Source organism: Arvicanthis niloticus, chromosome 24 (genome assembly GCF_011762505.2).
Source record: "Arvicanthis niloticus isolate mArvNil1 chromosome 24, mArvNil1.pat.X, whole genome shotgun sequence".
In the NCBI taxonomy this organism is placed as follows: Eukaryota; Metazoa; Chordata; class Mammalia; order Rodentia; family Muridae; genus Arvicanthis; species Arvicanthis niloticus.
The window spans coordinates 10,321,703-10,340,130 of NC_133432.1; the positions used below are offsets into that span (position 1 = coordinate 10,321,703).

The 18,428-nt window shown below is 47.0% G+C and overlaps 1 long non-coding RNA gene across 8 annotated transcripts in view; it reads right to left on the reverse strand.

The window, feature by feature from the left end:
• LOC143437676 (uncharacterized) overlaps positions 1 to 18,428 on the reverse strand; it is a 98,695-nt gene that overhangs the window by 18,812 nt on the left and 61,455 nt on the right. The window contains exon 1 of one of the 8 annotated variants that reach the window (XR_013107028.1): positions 1,659 to 1,879. The exons of the other annotated variants lie outside the window; for them this stretch is intronic. This is a non-coding gene — a long non-coding RNA (uncharacterized LOC143437676). Of the gene's footprint in view, positions 1 to 1,658; positions 1,880 to 18,428 lie in introns of those variants that run through there. 8 annotated transcript variants of the gene reach the window in all.

Genomic DNA, 18,428 nt, shown 5'->3' on the forward strand with positions numbered 1-18,428 from the left:
GGCCAAACAGTCCTTTTACAGAAAGCCAGGCACCTACCTGGCTGTTGCTTAGTGATGTTGGGCAGAGCCTAGAATAAGTGCTAACGGGTCTTCCTTTGGCCAGCGAGAGAGTGTAAAACTCTGGGTTGGAGAGAACCAAAGGCCATATTCTCCAGCAATGTGCTTGAGCCAAGCTTTGAGAAAAGATAGAACGTTTTAATATTTGTTTATTGCGTGGGGGAGGGGCACAGTCACATTCTTGAGAATATATGTACAACCCTGCTCATATGGAGGCCAGGAGGTCAAAGTGAGGGACTCAGTTCTCTCCTTGCCACGTGTGGGTGCCGGGAGACCAAACTCAAGTCCATGAGCTTGGCAGAGGGGCACTTGTACCCACTGAGCCATCTTGCTCCCCCTCCCCCTCTCCTTTTGTTTTATTTTGATACAAGGTCTTATGTGGCCCAAGCTGACCTACAACATGATACATAGTCAAGGTTGGGGATGACCATGAATGAATAGTCCCACCTCTGGAATGCTGGGATGGCAGGCCTACACTGCCCCTAGGCCTATTTCTTTTCAAAAGCAACCGTTTTGAGGAATAAATTCCTTCTCCAGTCCCACCAACACCTGGAATGGTGCAGTTGCCTGTGGACCCTGTCAGCCCTGGAACTGTCATTTACATTGTAACTATTGCCCTGGGTGTGCAACATTTGTTTCCAAATTCTCACCAGCTCTGTAGCTCAAACTGGTCTTATACACCTCATCTGTCTGTCCTTCCTTCTTAAGTATCTGGATGTTAGATACACACATTACGTGGCCATTTCCCTCTTCCCCCTTCACTTCCTCTTCTTTGAAACAGGGTCTCCCTATGTAACCATGCCTAGGCCAGAATTCACTATGCAGACCAGACAGGCAAACTTCAGCCGACTTTTGTCTTCCAAGTGCTGGGATGAAAAGGTGTAGTTTTATTGTTCTAATGATGGCTGGAACTGAGCTCTAACTGCTTCGAATAGGTCTGTGGAGTGGTCATTAAAGAGATCTTCTGCCCGGTTTTAATTGGCTCATCTGTCTTCTGATAGCCAAGGTCAGAGACTTCTGTGTAATATTCTGGATCCCTGATCCCTTGTCAGTGCCTCTACTACAAGGAAGGCACAGACTCCATCTTAAAACCAACCAACCTCAGGTAGTGGTGGCACAGGCCTTTGATCCCAGCACCCTAGAGGCAGAGGGAAGTGAATCTCTGTAAATTCAAGACCAGGTTCGTGGACAGAGTGAGTCCCAAGAGAGCCAGGACTACACACAGAAACCCTGTCCCAGAAAAACCAAAACTAAACAAGAACAAAACAACTAACCATTATGCCTCATGCCTCCCACGCACAAAACCCAGGATTTGACACACACACACACACCCCCAGTATCCCCAAAACGTGGTGGCAGTACATGCCTGTGATTGTAGCACTTGAGAAGTTGAGGCAGGAGGTTCAGGAGATTCAAAATTTCAAGATGAATACCTATTGATCTTCTCATCCCCCAGAGAATCGAAGGCAAGAGACTAACCTTGAGTTGAAGACCAACTGGGGCTATGTAGCTCAAAATAAAATAAGACTAGATAAAAGAAAACACACATTGAGGGAAAACAAGGGCCCAGGGATGGGAACAGAGAGGTGTAAGCTACTGACCTCTCTTAAGTAGGAGACCATGGTGGCTCTGTCAAAATGGCTGGAAGTAGAAGGTGACATATTTGTTCTCGAGGTTGTTATGACGACGTTCATGCTGTTGTTATTGCCACCATGTCCCTGCTCAGCCAGGGTCAGGCTCTGCCGTTCAAATGAGTTCACATAGCAGGAGCAGCCTTGTCATCCTCAAAGGTCATCAGAGAGAACAAAGGCTTGTCTTCTGGCTGGATAGGCCCTGAAAACTGACGCATTCTCTCAGGAAAACAGGTCACATGCCAAAGTGACCATGGAAGTCATCCTTTATAGTCAAGTCACCCCAGCTCCCAGGAACTCTCTTTTTGTACCCAGCCCTCTCCCTGTCTCTACAAACCCCCTTCCACACACTGGGACCATGGGTCTGTGCCACCCAGCTTGGCAAATTGGTTCCATTGGGCATGATCCAGGGCAAAAGCTGATTCTCTCCCAAACAGCACCTAGGTACTAAGGTTGTCTGGTCATCCTTAGTGTTTATTAACTTTGTCAGTGTGTGACTGTGATCCCCACCTCTGTGTTCATAAGAACTTCTGTCTGTGTGTCTCTGTGATTCTTACTCACTGGCTTTGTTTCACCTGAGACAGGGTGTCCTGGAACTTGATTTGTAGACCAAGGTAACCTTGAACTCAAAGATCTGCCTGCCTCTGCCTCCCGAGTGCTGGGATCCGAGGTGTGTGTTAGCACTCCTGGTTTTCTTATTTATTCTGTGAGTACCACACTATCGTGTGTATAGGATGGTCAGAAGACAACTTGTGGAATGGTCCTCAGAAAAGCTCCTTTACCTACTGAACCATCTTACCTACCCTCTTTCTCTTCCTCCTCCTCCTCCTCTTCCTCCTCCTCCTCCTCTTCCCTCTTTCTTCTCTTCTTCTTCTTCTTCTTCTTCTTCTTCTTCTTCTTCTTCTTCTTCTTCTTCTTCTTCTTCTTCTCCTCCTCCTCCTCCTCCTCCTCCTCCTCCTCCTTCTCCTCCTCCTCCTCCTTCTCCTTCTCCTTTTTCTTCTTCTGGGACCAACTAGTCATTGAGTCTGAGCCTACTTGCATGGGACTTCCTCTCTACCCCACTCTCTACAGAGACTCTACTTCCAAATAAGGGCACATTCTCAGTGTACATGGTTCCAAATTACATGTATTCTACCCAGTACAAGGAATTCTGGAGATCCAAGTTCAAATCTTGGTTCTATTGCCGACTTACTGTGTGTTGTTGAATTCATTTCTATCTCCATGCCTCTCCCTGTCTTCTTCTGCTAAATGGGTTTGTCTGTCTGTCTGCCTGTCTGTCTGTTTTTTGGTTTTTAGACAAGATTCACTATGTTGCCAAATGACCTTGTACTCTTGGTACAAGGTCAATTGCCTAGACCTCCCAATTACTGGGATTACAGATGCATACTTTACATAGTGCTGAGAATCAAACCCATGTGCTTGGCATCAAGCCCCAAGTCTCCATTAGTTTGAGTCTCCATAGTTTGGTTTGAGATGGCTTCTCTAGCTCAGGCTAGCCTCAGATTTGCTATGTAGTCAATGTTAGCCTTGAAATTCCAGTTCTACCCTAGCTTCCCAAGGGCCGGAACCACAAGTGCATACGACCACACCTGGCTTTTGAAAGGATGATTTTTTGTTGTTGTTGTTATTGTTGATAATGACCCCTCCTTGCATAAAATTCCACAGTGGTTCCCCATTTACCCTCCCAGACTTATCAGATTTCACAAGGCAAATCTAATCTAAACCCAGCAAAATTTCATTCTCATCCCGCCCGTCCCCCTTCTCAAGGTAATACCTATTCATCCTTTAGAAGCGTAGATAACACTTCCTTTGGGAGGTCAGCTCTGCCTGTCCCTGCCTTGTAGGTCAGTTCTCCCTGCTCAGTATTCCAAGGCTACACCTGTCATCACAACCCTGAGCAAGGTGCAAGTGTGTTATCCGTCTTCTTCCAAATGTCAGGGACATACACAGGGTACTGTGTGTCAGGTCTACATATGTGAGCCATAACACACACACACATGTCCAGGGAGGAAATCCAGAATCAGAAGCCATTCAGGAATGGTGCCTGAAATGGTAGCTGCCTGCCCATTCTTTCCAACCACATCGGCGGCAGACATCACTAGTTGATCACCAACACTCCTGATTGTTCCTCGGCTCCCAGTTCCAGTCAATTTCTAAGAACTGATCCCAATTTCCCATAATAAGAGTTCTGTTGGTGTGATCTGTCAGGCACCCTTTGTTTTGAAAGTCAAGGAAACAAACCCCGGGAATGTCGAATACAAGTCCTGCTCACAGCAGGGACAGTGTTGGACTTCTCTAGCCTGACTCCTTATGTGTTGTGGCCAACACTCAGAGTGTCTAAGGATGGCCCTTGCAACAGGAGATCAGGTGATTCCCGGAAGGTTCAAAACCACAAACCCCTTGCTGAAGCCTCAGGGTGCCCCAGAGGCTCACACACTTACTTCTTTCTCTTCTCTTTTTCTTTCCTCTTTTTTTTTCCTCCCCTTCCCTTTTCTGGAATCCAGGTTGGGCCTCAAGTAACCAAGGATGACCTTGAACTCGGGATCCTCCTGCTCCCACCTCCAACTCTGGAATTACAGACAAGTGCCACCGATTCTAGCTATGGTTTCCCATAGTTGCCCAGAGTCAAGCTTGGCTCTCTCTTGCCTGGATTTACTGTTATCTCTACACAAATCCAGCTCACAGTCCTTACAGATAAAGTGCACACCCTGCACCCAAGAAATGGAAGGTTGGAGCTGACCTTTCCTTTACACACATGAATGTTTTATTTTACAATAATTTCTCTCTTCTTTTTAATTATTTGAAACCTAGTCCTGCTATATAGTCCTGGCTAACCTGGAACTCACTATATAGACCAAGCTAGCCTTGAGTTTGCCTCAGTCCTCCTGTCTCTTTGAACTAACACACTCAACTCAAAAAAAAAAAAAAAAAAGAAAGAAAAAAAAAAGAAAGAAACCCAGGTTCTCACTATGTAGCCCTGACTGTATTAGAACTCACTATGTAGCCAAGCAGTGGCAGTGCACGCCTTTGATCCTGGCACTTAGGAGGCAGAGGCAGGCAGATTTCTGAGTTTGAGGCCAGCCTGGTCTACAGAGTGAATTCCAGGACAGCCAGGGCTACACAGAGAAACCCTGTCTCGAAAAACAAAACAACAACAAAAAAAAACCTCACTATGTAGACCAGGTTAGCTCTGGCTCTACCTCCCAAGTGATGAGATTTAAAGGCATGCACACCCCGTGCAAGATAGATGATAGATAGATAGATAGATAGATAGATAGATAGATAGATAGATAGGCAGGCAGACAGACAGACAGACAGACAGACAGATAGATCTTAAGAGACATGATCGATGTTACCCAGGCTGGCCTAGAACTCCTAAGATCAATCAATCTTCTTAATGAAATCTTCCTTTTTAGCCTGTACTAGAACTTGAAATACACAGGGCCTTATACATGTCAGAGGTGTACTGCCCACATCTAGAAAGCAAAACAAAACACAACTTTTTTCCCTTCCAAGTATTCCAAGGCCACCCTTGAACTTGACATTTTCCCACCTCAGCTTCATCATTAATTTTAGATTGACAGAAAAGCTTCATTATCACAGCAGAGAGGCCTTGCACTTCTGTGCTCAGGGTCCCCTAAGGTCATACAAAGCAGGAGGAAGCCGTTCTAGGTTCAGCGACTCACATCTGTAATCCCAGCACTTGGGAGGCCGAAGCAGAAAGATTGCCAGAAGTTCAAGGCTTGCCTGTGCCAACACTGAGACCCTAAAACAAGCAGCAGTCCGTCCTGTATACCTTAGCAGAGGCTGTGGAATCCCAGTGAGCAGGAGGCCAGCCTAGTCTGTTATAGTAAAACACTGTCAAAGGGGGTAAAAGGCAAAAACCCCAAGAAGCCAACATCGTCACACCCTTTCCTTAGCCAGGCTCCAGAATTTATGTGCGTGTGCGTCACCATCTCTCTGTTCCTGGGCCCAGCCTGGCATTGAAGGCTTTCTCCATTCTCTGAGCACGTGGGAGAGGGTGGGAGAGGGGGTAGCGCGCTTTCTCCCTCTCTCCTGCTTTGATCCCTGCTCAGTCGGAGAACTGCTGACTTCTGCTTTGCTTAGCTTGGATTCACCCTCTCTGCTCCCATTTTAAAGATTACGGTTTCCGGAGAGAGCCCCCGCACCTAGTGGGTACTAAGATGGGGCTGAGATCTTGGGCAAGCTCTCTGGCCCCGCTGCTCTCTCTCTCTTTCTGATTTAATGGCCGCTGGCACTTCCTGCAAAATCTGGCACGGACTTTTACAGTATGCTTCCCCCCCCAGGCCCCTCACCCCAAACATCGTTTGTTCTTTTATGACTAAGGATATTTATCTCCTGCTAGCTTTAGAAGTTTATGGGCTGATTTTTCCTTTGAATTCCAGGCCAAGGTCAGGGGTACTCTTTGAGGTGTGATGTCACAGTGTGTCACCTTGGTTACCGCCATGACATCATCAGACTAACCTTGGGGACCTGGGAAGGGGGGTGGCAGAGAAAGAGATGTCTTTTTCATCTATAGTTTGCCTTCTTTGGGGGGGGGGCAGGAGGCGGGTGAGACTTGGAGGAACTGTTGAGAGGTTAAAAGAGAAGACTTGGGTCTCTCTAAAACATGTCACTGACCATAAATTCAGACCACAGTCAAAGGCTATAAACCTATTCTTTTTTAATTATTTATTTTTCCATTGTGGTAGGAAATGTTGCTCATGCATGCCGTGGCACACAGCATGTGGGAAACAGAGGCCAACTTAGAGAATTCAGGTCTCCCCTTCCACCCTGTGGGTCCCAAGGGCTCGAACTCATGTCTTCAGACTTAGCAGCAAGCACCTTTTACCCACTGAACCACATCCCTGGCCCCAAAAGGCTATATATAGACTTCTGAAGTGAGGGGAGGGAGCAAATGCAACCAGAACAAGGTGCTTGCTAAGAGACCACCAGCGAGCCACGGAGAAACAGACAGGCAGACAAACAGACCACCCTCCACCCCTCCCTACCCCCAACCCCTTGGCCCTAAGAGCCAAATGGCCTCTAGATGGGATGGATTTCATGAGGTGTCTCCGGGTCTTTAATCTAATCTAATCTGCCTCTCCCAGGGCATAAAAGCAAAAGTAAGGGAAGCTGTTAGAAGCCAGAAATGCTGGGTTTAAGGGTCTCTTTAATAAAAGGCGGGAAGGAACAAACGGAATTCGCCTTGAAAAAAAAAATGTTCATCTGTCCCTGCCCACCCCCCACCCCCGCACTTAGGGTCAGGGGAAGGGAGTGGAAAAATGTATTTTTATTGTGAACATGTGTCAAGAAGACTCCATCCTATAAGTCTGGTGCCCACAATGAGTATATTTGTGTAGTAATTAATGTGAGATCAGAGACGTGGGTTTTCACAAAAGGCCACTGTCGGTACCCGGTATGTGATGTGGATCGAGGACTCAGTGTGGCAATGTGGTGTGCGCTGTGCCTGTTGTAATTAAGTGTTTTGTCATCCAGCAACAAATCGAGTAAGGGTGACTCCCAGACGGGATTGAACCCAAAACACAGTTCCCAAATGTTTCTTCTTGGCAAGTCTTTTAAGGAAATTCAATGCAGGAGGAATGTCAAGACATCTGTAATTAGACCTCGGAGAAAGGGGCTGGAAGATTGCTGTTTTTTATTTTGTCGGGGGGGGGGGGGGCGGGGTGGAAGGGGAGATGTCACCCCCTGTCCTGGTCATCAAGAGTCTTACTCATCTGGAGTCCTCAAGCCCTCGCTAGGAGCATGCACATATTGCTTGCTTCTCTGGGAAACCCCCTTGCAAGGTCAGGTCTCCTCCGGGAAGTGACTACAGCCACTGTAGGAGGCACAGGAAAAGAAGATGGTTATCCAAACCATCTAGAACCATGCCCTGGCTTAGAACTCAGTGAATTCATTGCCTAGGGGCTCCTATGAGCAAGGGATGGATGTGGTATGTAGTCCCAGATTTCTGGCCATTCTGGGGGCATTTGTAATGCAAGGAAATGTGATCATAAGGGGGAATCTGAATCAATCAATCTCTCTCTCTCTCTCTCTCTCTCTCTCTCTCTCTCTCTGTGTGTGTGTGTGTGTGTGTGTGTGTGTGTGTGTGTGTGTGTGTGTTGGGGTGTGCATGTTGCTATGGGCCTGCTGTCCCAAGGGCACATTTCCCCATATCTGGTACTCTTTTATCTGTCTGTGAGCATGTGTGCATAGGGAGGGGAGGCTGTCTTTGAGCACATGGGTATGGGTATTTCCGGGGCTCCTATGCACACTGCACGAAGCACAATGCCTGGACATACATTGCGTTCATTATACTTTATGGTGATCTCTCTGCAGAGCCCTCAGCTCAGCACCCAAGTATGAACTGGGGGGGTGGGGGGGGGGATGTTCACAGGGTGAGACAAAGTCTCAAAGTAGCTGGAACCTCAGAAAGGAAGGAGGCCAGGTGGTCAAGGTAGGGGCGGTGAGTGGAAGCAGGGTCTCATTCTGTAGCCCAGATTGGGCCTGAATTCACTCTGTAGACAAGCTTGCCTCAAACTCACAGCCATCCCCCTGCTTCTGCCTCCCGAGGACTGGATTACAGGCATGCACCACCAAGCCCAGCCAAGAAGTGGCCTTTTGGTGAATCATCTCAAATCCTTTATGGAGCTCCACAATGGGACTCTGACTTAGGAGTCTTGACACTGTGTGGGATCCATCCTAGTTTGGGGGTTTTCTGCATCACTGGTCCCCTCCCCCCTTCTCCATGCTGACTGTCAAGAGCAGATGTGCCCCAGTTTGTAAATGCTGACCAGCTGGAGAGGATACATTAAGCATCCACACAAACTTCTTCCAAACTCTGAAATTAAGGAGGCTCTGGGACGAACACTGGGGGTCTCTCAGGCACATCTTGTGACCTGCTTGCTTTCAAACACTTCCTCAGCCCCACTCACCCCCCACCCCAAAGATGTTGGAGAGAATGCAGATGCTGAGTGTGGTGGCCTAGCCTTGTAATCCCTTGGGGGTAGGGAAGACAGAATGATCAGGAGTCCAGGGTCCATCCTTGGCTACATACAGAGAACTACATGAAACTCTGCCCCAAAACACCAAAACTGGGCTGCCAAGATAGCTCTGTGGGGGAAGACACTTGCCACCAAGCCAGCTTTGATCCTGAGATTCCTCATGGTAGGAGAGAATAAACTTCTCACGTTGCCCTCTGCAGACTCTGGTATACAGTCCTGTAAGCACAGCCTGTAAGCACACGCACGCACACACACACATACACACACAATCAATGCAATTAAAAAAAAATATGCAGGCAGTGGTGGTGCACACCTTTAATCACAGCACTTGAGAGGCAGAGGCAGGGGTGGATTTCTGAGTTCGAGGCCAGCCTGGTCTACAGAGTGAGTTCCAGGACAGCCAGGACTACACAGAGAAACTCTGTCTCGAAAAAGCAAAAAAAAAAAAAAAATAATAAAATAAAATAAAATAAAAAATAAACAAATAAAAATAAAAAATAAAAATAAATTAAATTGATAAATTTAATTTGATAAATTGTTTATTTAATTATTTAATGTGATGAAGAAGGTTTTGGAGTTCATATGATATGGTGCTCACAAATAAACTGAGAGTGGTGACCTGTAATCCCAGGCTGAGGCAAGAGGATTGTCACAAATTCCAGGCTACCTTGAGCTACAAAGATTCTATATTTAAAATAGAAACAACCAACCAATCAACCAAGGAAAACACTGGGCCAGGTATGGTGGTGCAAGTCTTTAATCCCAGCACTCAGAAGGCAGAGGCAGGCAGATCTCTGAGTTTGAGAAAAGGTTCCAGGACAGCCAGGCTGTAGCCTTGTACAGAAAAACCTTGTTGGTTTTTTTTCCTAATTATCTAATTAATTAAAAATAAAAAATAACTTTTAATCCCTCATCCGCACAGCCTGTGATTTAGGTGTAGGCACATGTATGTCACAGAGACAGGCACATGTATGGTTTAGTGTGTACACAGCTAGGCATGCAGACACTCTGGTACGACACCTGTAATTTCAGTACTGGGGAAGCTGAGATAGGAGGAATCATGAGTTCTAGACTAGCCTGGGCTATACATTGATTCTGGGGTCATCCTAGACTACATTGAAGACCTTCTCTCAAAGAAAAACTAGATGAACACAAATGAAATCCCCATGTTGTCTTTTGCCAGCCCATCTTTCCTTGTCTAGAACAAGGGGAACTTTAGCCTGATTTTTGGTTGTCTTCTGCTCTTCTGTTTGAGATAGAGTAGCCCAGGTTGGCCTAGAACTGGCCAATGGTAATCTGGAACTTCTGATCCTCCTGTCTCCACCTCCCAAAGGCTAGAATTACAGGTGTGACCCCCTACACACCACACACACACATACAAAAACACACACAGACACATACACACACACTCCACACCTGATGGGTTACATGATGCTGAGGATGAAACCCAGGGTCTGTTCCATGCCAGACAAGCACTCTACCAACTGAACCATACCCCTGGCTCTCTATTGTGACTTCTAAGCACACAGGTCAGTTCTGCTAGCTCTTCACTACTCTCCAAGAGGAGTCATGAGACAGGGCAGTGGTGGCTCATGCCTTTAATCCCCACACTTGGGAAGCAGAGGAAGGTAGAATTCTATGAGTCCAGCCTGGTCTTAAAAAAAAGTTCCAGGACAGCCAGAGCTACATTATCCATTATCTCAAAAAATTTAAAAGAAGGAGAAGAAGGAGGAGGAGGAGGAGGAGGAAGAGGAAAAGGAGGAGGAGGATAGAAAGAAAAAAGAAAGGAAGGAAGGAAGGAAGGAAGAAAGGAAAAAAAAAGAAAAATTAAAAGGTGTAATCATGCAAAAGCATATTACACGGTTTTGTTTTGAAACAGTCTCAAGTAGCCCAGGCTAGCCTGGAGTTCTCGATGAAGCAGGAAATGACCTTGAACTTCTTATCCTCCTGTCTCTACATATCGGTCCTTACTAATGGCCTGTCTTGGATTTGAAGCAAGAATGTCTAGAGACAGGGGACTATCATATTCAAGGCACATATGCAGGCCGCAAACACCATAGCATCCCATGCTCCCCAGGACAGACCCTGCAACAAAGAATAATTGGACCCAAACGTCCACAACACTGAGGTTGAGAATCTCTATGAGATCATCCCCACCCCATTCAACCATGGAGTCCTCTGGAGCCAGCTTTCAAACTATGTTTGTGATTGTGCCTGTGCCCCCTCAGCATGTGTGGAGGTCAGAGGACAACTTTTCACGAGCGAGTCCCCAACCTTGCACTGTGTAGGTGCTAGGGTATTGAACTCACATCAGCAGGCTTGGTGACAGGCACCTTTACCTTTACCCACTAAGCCAACTCACTGGCCCCTCAAGGAAGAATTTTTCATACTTCCTGAGGACTGAAGTCCCCAAAGCAAAGTTTGCTTAAACCGAACTTCAAAGCTTAAAGCTTCTTTGCAGGAAGAAGTTTATAGACATCTGCTTTTATGGCTGAGGTGGGGTGGGGAGCAGGGAGGAATGGGGACAAGGAAGAGAGGAAGCCAGCAAAGAAAAGTCAACCCTCCCCATTCCTTAATCTCCTCTCCCGAGTCAAGTCCTCAGCCGGCTGCATGTGTTTCTTTGGCACGGGAGAGAAGGGAAATGACTGTAAAGCTCTTGCGAGCAGAGCCACGCTGAGGCATACAGACATAAACAGATGACCACAGGAGTCCAAACACACAGCCCTCACCACTCTAAACACACACGCACAGGCACGCATGCACATACATCCTCGTCAGCAACAGGTTCAGCGGGTCAAAGCTGCGTGACAAGAGAAAGACCCCTGACATCCTTCCAGGAACACTCTCCCCGAGTCTCATCCCATAAATGGCTAAAATGGGGCTCGGGGTGTGGCTAATCCACTTCAGTGGGAGAGTGCTTGGCTAGCATATACAGGACCCCAAGTTTGAACTTTAGCACCAAGTCAATCTGGTGTGGAGGTAGAGACCGGAGGATCAGAGTTCAAGGTCAACCTCTGGTATGTAGTGAGTTTGAGGCTAGCCTTGGCTACGTGAGACCCTGAGAAAGAAAGATGGGAAAGGTCAGGGGAATGCAGAGAGGAGATAGGGAATGGAGGGACAGGGGTGGGGGGTGAGAGAGAGGAGAGAGTGGTGGAGAAGTGAAGAGGGAAGAGGAGAAGAAAAAAAAAGCAAAGATGACCAACTTCAAGGAACCCAGCCAGGACCATGCCTGTGTCTGCCATCTGTCTTAGTCACTATTATGTAATTTGTGCAGCTAAGGCTCATCACCCTTAGCACCAGTAATAATTCTTTGTCACGGGGTGTCACGGTCTGGATGGGGACTGACCCTGCAGCCCACCAGGTTCTTGTGTTAAAGGCTTGGCTGACAGACAACAGACTCTGAAGAACCTTGTTAAGGAGATGGACACCTTGTTGGGGGAAGCAGCCCACTTGGGGTATTATGCCAAGAACATCTTGTTTCATTCCTTCTGGTCACTGCTGTGAGGGGAGGCGACCCTGTTCTGTCACACCCTCTCCACCTACCCGGAGGGGTGGAGTCAACAGGCAGGGAAGAAACTGACCCCTCTGAACCCAAGAGCTAAGACAAAACCCTTTTCAGCAAGATATGAAAGTACCAGCCTGAGATTCCAGCACTTGAGAAGTAGAAGGTCACAGTGAGTTCAAGGCCACTTTGGTCACCTTATTGGAGTTCCAGGATAGCCTGGGCTACATAATGAGAACCTGTCTCAGAAAACAACAGCCAGGGATGATGGGACACACCTTTAATTCCAGCACTCAGGAGGAAGAAACAAGCAGAAGTTTGTGAGGACATGTTGGTACATGTCTGTGAGGGAACACCAGAAAACAGAGACAGAAGGGTCAGGAGTTCAAGGTCATCCTGGTTACTGAAGAAGTTTGAGACTTGCCTGGGCTATGTGAGACCTGATCTCAAATAATCACTCCACTACAATAAATAAACAAATCTTCTCCCTTAAATTCTCTATTTGGGGGAATTTAAATTTTTTTTAAGGTTTTTTTTTTTTTTTTTTTTTTTTTTTTTTTTTTTTTTTTTTTTTTTTTTTCTGTTTTAAGATAGGATATTTCTGAGGCTGGAGTAATGGCTCAGTGGTTAAGAGCAGTGGCTGCTCTTCTAGCAGACCCAGGTTCAATTCCCAGCACCCATATAGCAGCTCACAACTGTCTGTAACTCCTGTTCTGCATCTGAAACCCTCATACAGCGGTGGTGGCGCACACCTTTAATCCCAGCACTTGGGAGACAGAGGCAGGTGGATTTCTGAGTTCGAGGCCAGCCTGGTCTACAGAGTGAGTTCCAGGACAGCCAGAGCTTCACAGAGAAACCCTGACTCAAAAAAACAAAAAAACAAAAAACAAAACAACAAAAAAAAAAAGAAACCCTTATACAGAAATATGTAGCCAAAACACTAATGTACATAAAATAAATGTAAATAATTAAGATAGGATATTTCTTTGTAACTCAGCCTGGCCTCAAACTCACTGCAATCCTCCTGCCTCAGCCTCTCGAGGTCTGTGATTGCAAGGGTATACCACCCTTTATTTTAGTTGCTACTGCTAGCTCCTTATCATTGTGTGTACGTGTGTGAACGAGTGTATGAACGTGTGTGTAAACGTGGGTACACACATGCCTCAGCATACATGTGGAAGTCAGAAGAAAACCTGAGGTCAGTCCTCACCCTCCACTGGGTTTGACACAGCATCAGCTGCTTCTTACACCAGGCTAGCGGGCCTATAAACTTTGGGTAACTCCCCTGTCTCTGCCTCCCATCTCACCCTATAAGCCTTAAGTACAGACACAAATACTACATCCAGCTGTACGTAGTTTCTAATTATCTAAACTCAGGTCCTTACCCTTGCATGGCAAGTGGTTTACCACTGGGCCATCTCCCCAAATCCTTAATTTGTTTTAAGATAGTCTGCCACAGCTGCGAAAATCCGATGCCCACTTAGGGACCATCCTATGTGTCAAAACAAATCTTAGCTGCATTTTTTTGGCTTCTACAAACTACTCAGACCACAACCTCTGACAACTAAAATTATTCTGTAAGAATCACCCCCAGTGTCTCCTGCAAATGCTGTGCCTAGTTAAGGTACTGGGTTTGTGGGGACAGGCCTCAAAGGAAATGTTTGTTGATTGGATGAGTAAGCCGCTTCCATGAATGTCTGGATGGCTTGACCTATCCATCCTCTTCCGCATCCACACACAAAGCTCACAGAGGATGGGGAGCTGTCTTAGTGGGTAAATCATGTGCCACAGCACAAGCATGGGGACTTGAATTTAAGCCTCCAAAATCCAAAGTAGAACTCAGTAGCCTGCATCTGTAATCTCTCTGGCAAGCTTGCCTGGTGTGTGCAGTTTCCAGGAAGAGAACCCCCGGGGGTGTGGTGGCGCATGCCTTTGATAACATCGGGTGGACAGACTGGTCCAGGAGAGCCAGGGTTACACAGAGAAATCCTGTCCTGAAAATGAGAGAGAGAGAGAGAGAGAGAGAGAGAGAGACAGAGAGACAGAGAGACAGAGAGACAGAGAGACAGAGAGACAGAGATACAGAGACAGAGACAGAGAAAGAGATGGGGCAGGGGAGGAGGGAGAGAGGCAGGTGTGGTGGCACGTGCCTTTCAGACAGGTCCAGAAGAGCCAGGGTTACACAGAGAAATCCTGTCCTGAAAATGAGAGACAGACAGACAGAGAGAGAGAGAAGGACGAGAGAGAGAAGAGAGAGACAGACAGAGACCGAGAGACAGAGAGAGACAGAGACAGAGGTGGGGAGAGAAAGAGAGGCAGGCGTGGTGGCGCATGCCTTTGATAACATCGGGCAAACAGGCCGGTCCTGGAGAGCCAGGTTACACAGAGAAACCCTGTCCTGAAAACAGAGAGAGAGAGAGAGAGAGAGAGAGACAGAAGGAGAGAGGCTATTTGTCAAGCAGTGTGGCAGTGTGGAAGGAGTGGATTGACTATTGACACTACAGGCTGACCTCTGGTTCTACACATGCGCTGTGGCTCATATGAGCACGAACATGTATACGCATATACCAAATACAACACACACACCCTGAAGCAGTAGTGCAGAGGGGCCCTGGATTCCTTCCTCCACCAGGAATCCCATCTCTAAGGTATAGGCCCTCACAGGACTCTGTGGGGGTGTTGGGAGATCGCTGCCATTAATGACAACCCTTGGAAGAAGCTTCCCCCAGGGAGATGCCTGTACCACATGTGCTCTCTGGCTTGATCGAGGGACAGTAATGCAGTTTTCCGGAGCCTGACTGGTTTTAATTGTATTTTGAGGGCCTGCTCCCCACACACCAGCTGAAGTCATTGCTGTGGTCATGACAGCTTTCACCAACCCTCTTCCCAGTCCTTTTTGTGTCTGCAGCAACTGACGGGCGGCGGGGGTCGGGGGACGAGGCCAGCTGGACCAGAAAGTACATCCTTTTCCACACAGGAGCCAGACAGGATCTGGAACTTTTTTTTTTTTTTTTTTTTTTTAAGTTGTAAACCTCCAGAGGATGCTTAATTTTGTAAGCACTGGGGAAGATGGACTTCATACAATCAAGCCACGGGTTTCCGGGTCTACTGTCTGCACAGGGGAGGCAGGTCAGCTCTTCTATCACCTTCAGCACATGAAGGTCTTGCATTCGCTGAGCAAACACGGTGTGAATGGTAAATGTATACTGGATGCTAGAAATGGGGTAGGGAATGATGTTGATGTTAAAGTGTCATGCCCTGTCATTAAAGTACACGTGCTCAAACGCGATCGCGCGAGCACACACACACACACACACACACACACACACACACCATTCTTTACTCACCATCCACACACACAGTGTCTCTTGTTGGCCTGGAGCTCTCTGTGGGGACTTACTTTTCCTGCCTCCCTACAGCTGGGATTGCAGGAGCTTGCCACCAAGCCGTCTCTTCACTGCGGTTCTGGGAAGCAAACTCAGATTCTTAAGCTTGTGTTATACTGACAGCATTATATCTCCAGCCTTGTTTTGTTTGGGGCATATGAATTATAAACAAGGTCTTCCTAGGTAGCCCAGACTGGCCTTAAACTCTCCATGTACCTGAGGGTGACCTTGAACTTCTGAGCCTCCTATCTCCCTGTCTTGAGTGCTGGGATGACCGATGTGCACCACCATGCCTGGTTTTATGTGATGCTAGGACCAAAACCTAGACTTCCTGCTAAGCAAGCAGTGTACACACTCAGTGATGTCTGCAGCCCAGATATTTTTTCCTTATTCCCTAGCTGTGGACTCAGCTCACCCCCTACTTGATATATATCTATCATGCACTGAATATGAAGCCTTTCTTTCTTTTGTTTAGTTAGTTTTTTTGTTTGTTTGTTTATTTGTTTTGGTTTTATTTCGGGGGTTGTTTAGTTTAGTTTGATATTTTTTGGTTTTTGATTTTTTTTTTTTCCCCCAGACAGGGTTTCTCTGTGTAGCTCTGGCCATCCTGGAACTTGCTCCTTCTCCAGTAGGCTGGCCTGGAACTCACAGAGATCTGCCTAATTCTGCCTCCCAAGTTCTGGGATCAAAGGCACACATGACCACTGCCCAACTTCATGGAGTCTTTCCAGCCCCATATTTTTTTAAACAGTGAAATGGGGCTGTACATATTTTTCTCTGTCAATTTGAAAGCCCTCTTTCATATTTGTGTGGGTCTGGAGTCTCATCCCTTGACTGTGGGTGAGTCTTGACTTCTTCTTCTTCTTCTTCTTCTTCTTCTTCTTCTTCTTCTTCTTCTTCTTCTTCTTCTTCTTCTTCTTCTTCTTCTTCTTGTTTGTTTTTTCGAGACAGGGTTTCTCTGTGTAAGCCTGGCTGTCCTGGAACTCACTCTGTAGACCAGGCTGGCCTCGAACTCAGAAATCTGCCTGCCTCTATCTCCCAAGTGCTGGGGTTAAAGGTGTGCGCCACCACTGCCCGGGGAGTCCAGACTTCTTCAGCAGACAGATTCTGGCCAAAAGGGCTATTCGTGCTTTCCAGACAGGTGCTAGAGGAAAGCAGTGAGTTCTATGTGTTCATTGACATCTTTGCTCCTGGAGCGCTGGGTTGCTCTCTGAGAAGCCTGATATCCCTGGGTGAGCCCAGACTAGCTCAGACTGCCCCACCTCAGGTGCTTTGATTGGCAGTCCAAGTGTCCAAGGCACTCCACTCCTTCAGATGAAGTGAAATGCCACTTAAATGGTTACAGTCCTCAGCCATCAAGTGGCCCATCATCTCTTCTGATGAGCCTGGCTTAGTTGTGAGTTCAAGGCCAACCCGGGCTACCTACCCTGCCTCAAAATAACAATAACAAAATAAATAAACACTCTATATTCCCCTAAGTAATTCTTGGGGAATTTGTATTCTAGTCTTGCTAAACAGAGTCATTGGTGTGGGGTGGACCCCTGAGTTTGATGGGGGTCATGGGCAAAAACACAACAAGTTGTCCACACTTGGAGTGAAGCTGATTGAAGAGGTGTGTGTGTGTGTGTGTGTGTGTTCGTGTGCTTGTATATGTGTGTGTGCATGTGTGTGTGTGTGTGTGCTTGTGTGTGTGTAAGTATTTACCCAGTCCCAGTATGACTGCAGGAAGGAAGGCATCAAGGAACCCATGAGACACCATCCTAAATGTGACACCGTTTAAGCCTCAAGAAATTAGGATTTAGAGCCAGGGGTGGTGGTGCATTCCCAGAATCCCCAGCCCTTAAGAGGTCAGGGCAAGAGCATCACAGGATTCAGGCTAGCTTAGGCTACATACTGAGTACCAGATCAGTCATGGTACAGAGCAAGGTCCATTTCAGACAAAAAAGAAACAAATTATTTAAAAGTCTGGAATTGCATATCAGTGGTAAAGCTCCTGCCTAGCCTGTGTAAGGCCCTGGGTCCATCCATAAGTTTTATGAAGCTGGAAGCCCATGGGAATTGGCTCTCTCTTTTTGCCATGTGGGTCCCAGGGATTGAACTCATATTACCAGGCTTGAAGGCAAGCCCTTTCGCCCACTGAGCCATCTCACCAGCCCTTAACTCTCAGCTACATACCTATCTAACACGTGTCGCCAAGTCTATTGGGAGCACTCCTTGATAACAGCCACTCTACCTGAGATTTTACACAGGTCCTCCTAGGGCTTGAGAGTTCAGCCTTAACTTCCACATCTGTAGACTAGGCACAACTGACTTCCTCACAATTAAGAACATGTGTTCCATTCCCAGCACTAGGTAGATGTGAGGTGTGGGGGCGGGAGGGGGGAATAAAAAGGATACAGAAAAGTCTAGAAAGGTCTGGCTAGTCTCTGATATGGAATAAAGGTGGAGTCTGTATTCTTCCTTTTCTGCCTTCCTTCCTTCCTTCATCCTCTAATGAATATTTTTATTAAATTGTTTTGGAGCAGTATTGTTTAAGATCTGGTTTAACTCATTACACAGCCAAACCTCAAACCTCTAGTTGGAAATACCTTACACCAACTAAGACCTTCTCACCCTGCCAACAAATTCCAGGACCCACCTATAGGGAGATGAAGTCACTGGGAGGATGACAAATGAAGAGGTAGCTAGTCCCCATGTCCTGACCACTGTCACCTTTATGAGGCTCAAAGCCCTCAGAACTTCTCAAACTCCTTAATCAGATCAGGCCATGCTGTCTCGCGCAGGTCCCCAGACAAAAGAGAGATGGTGGTGATTGGGAAGTCCCACCTCTGATGCCAGTGATAAGCAA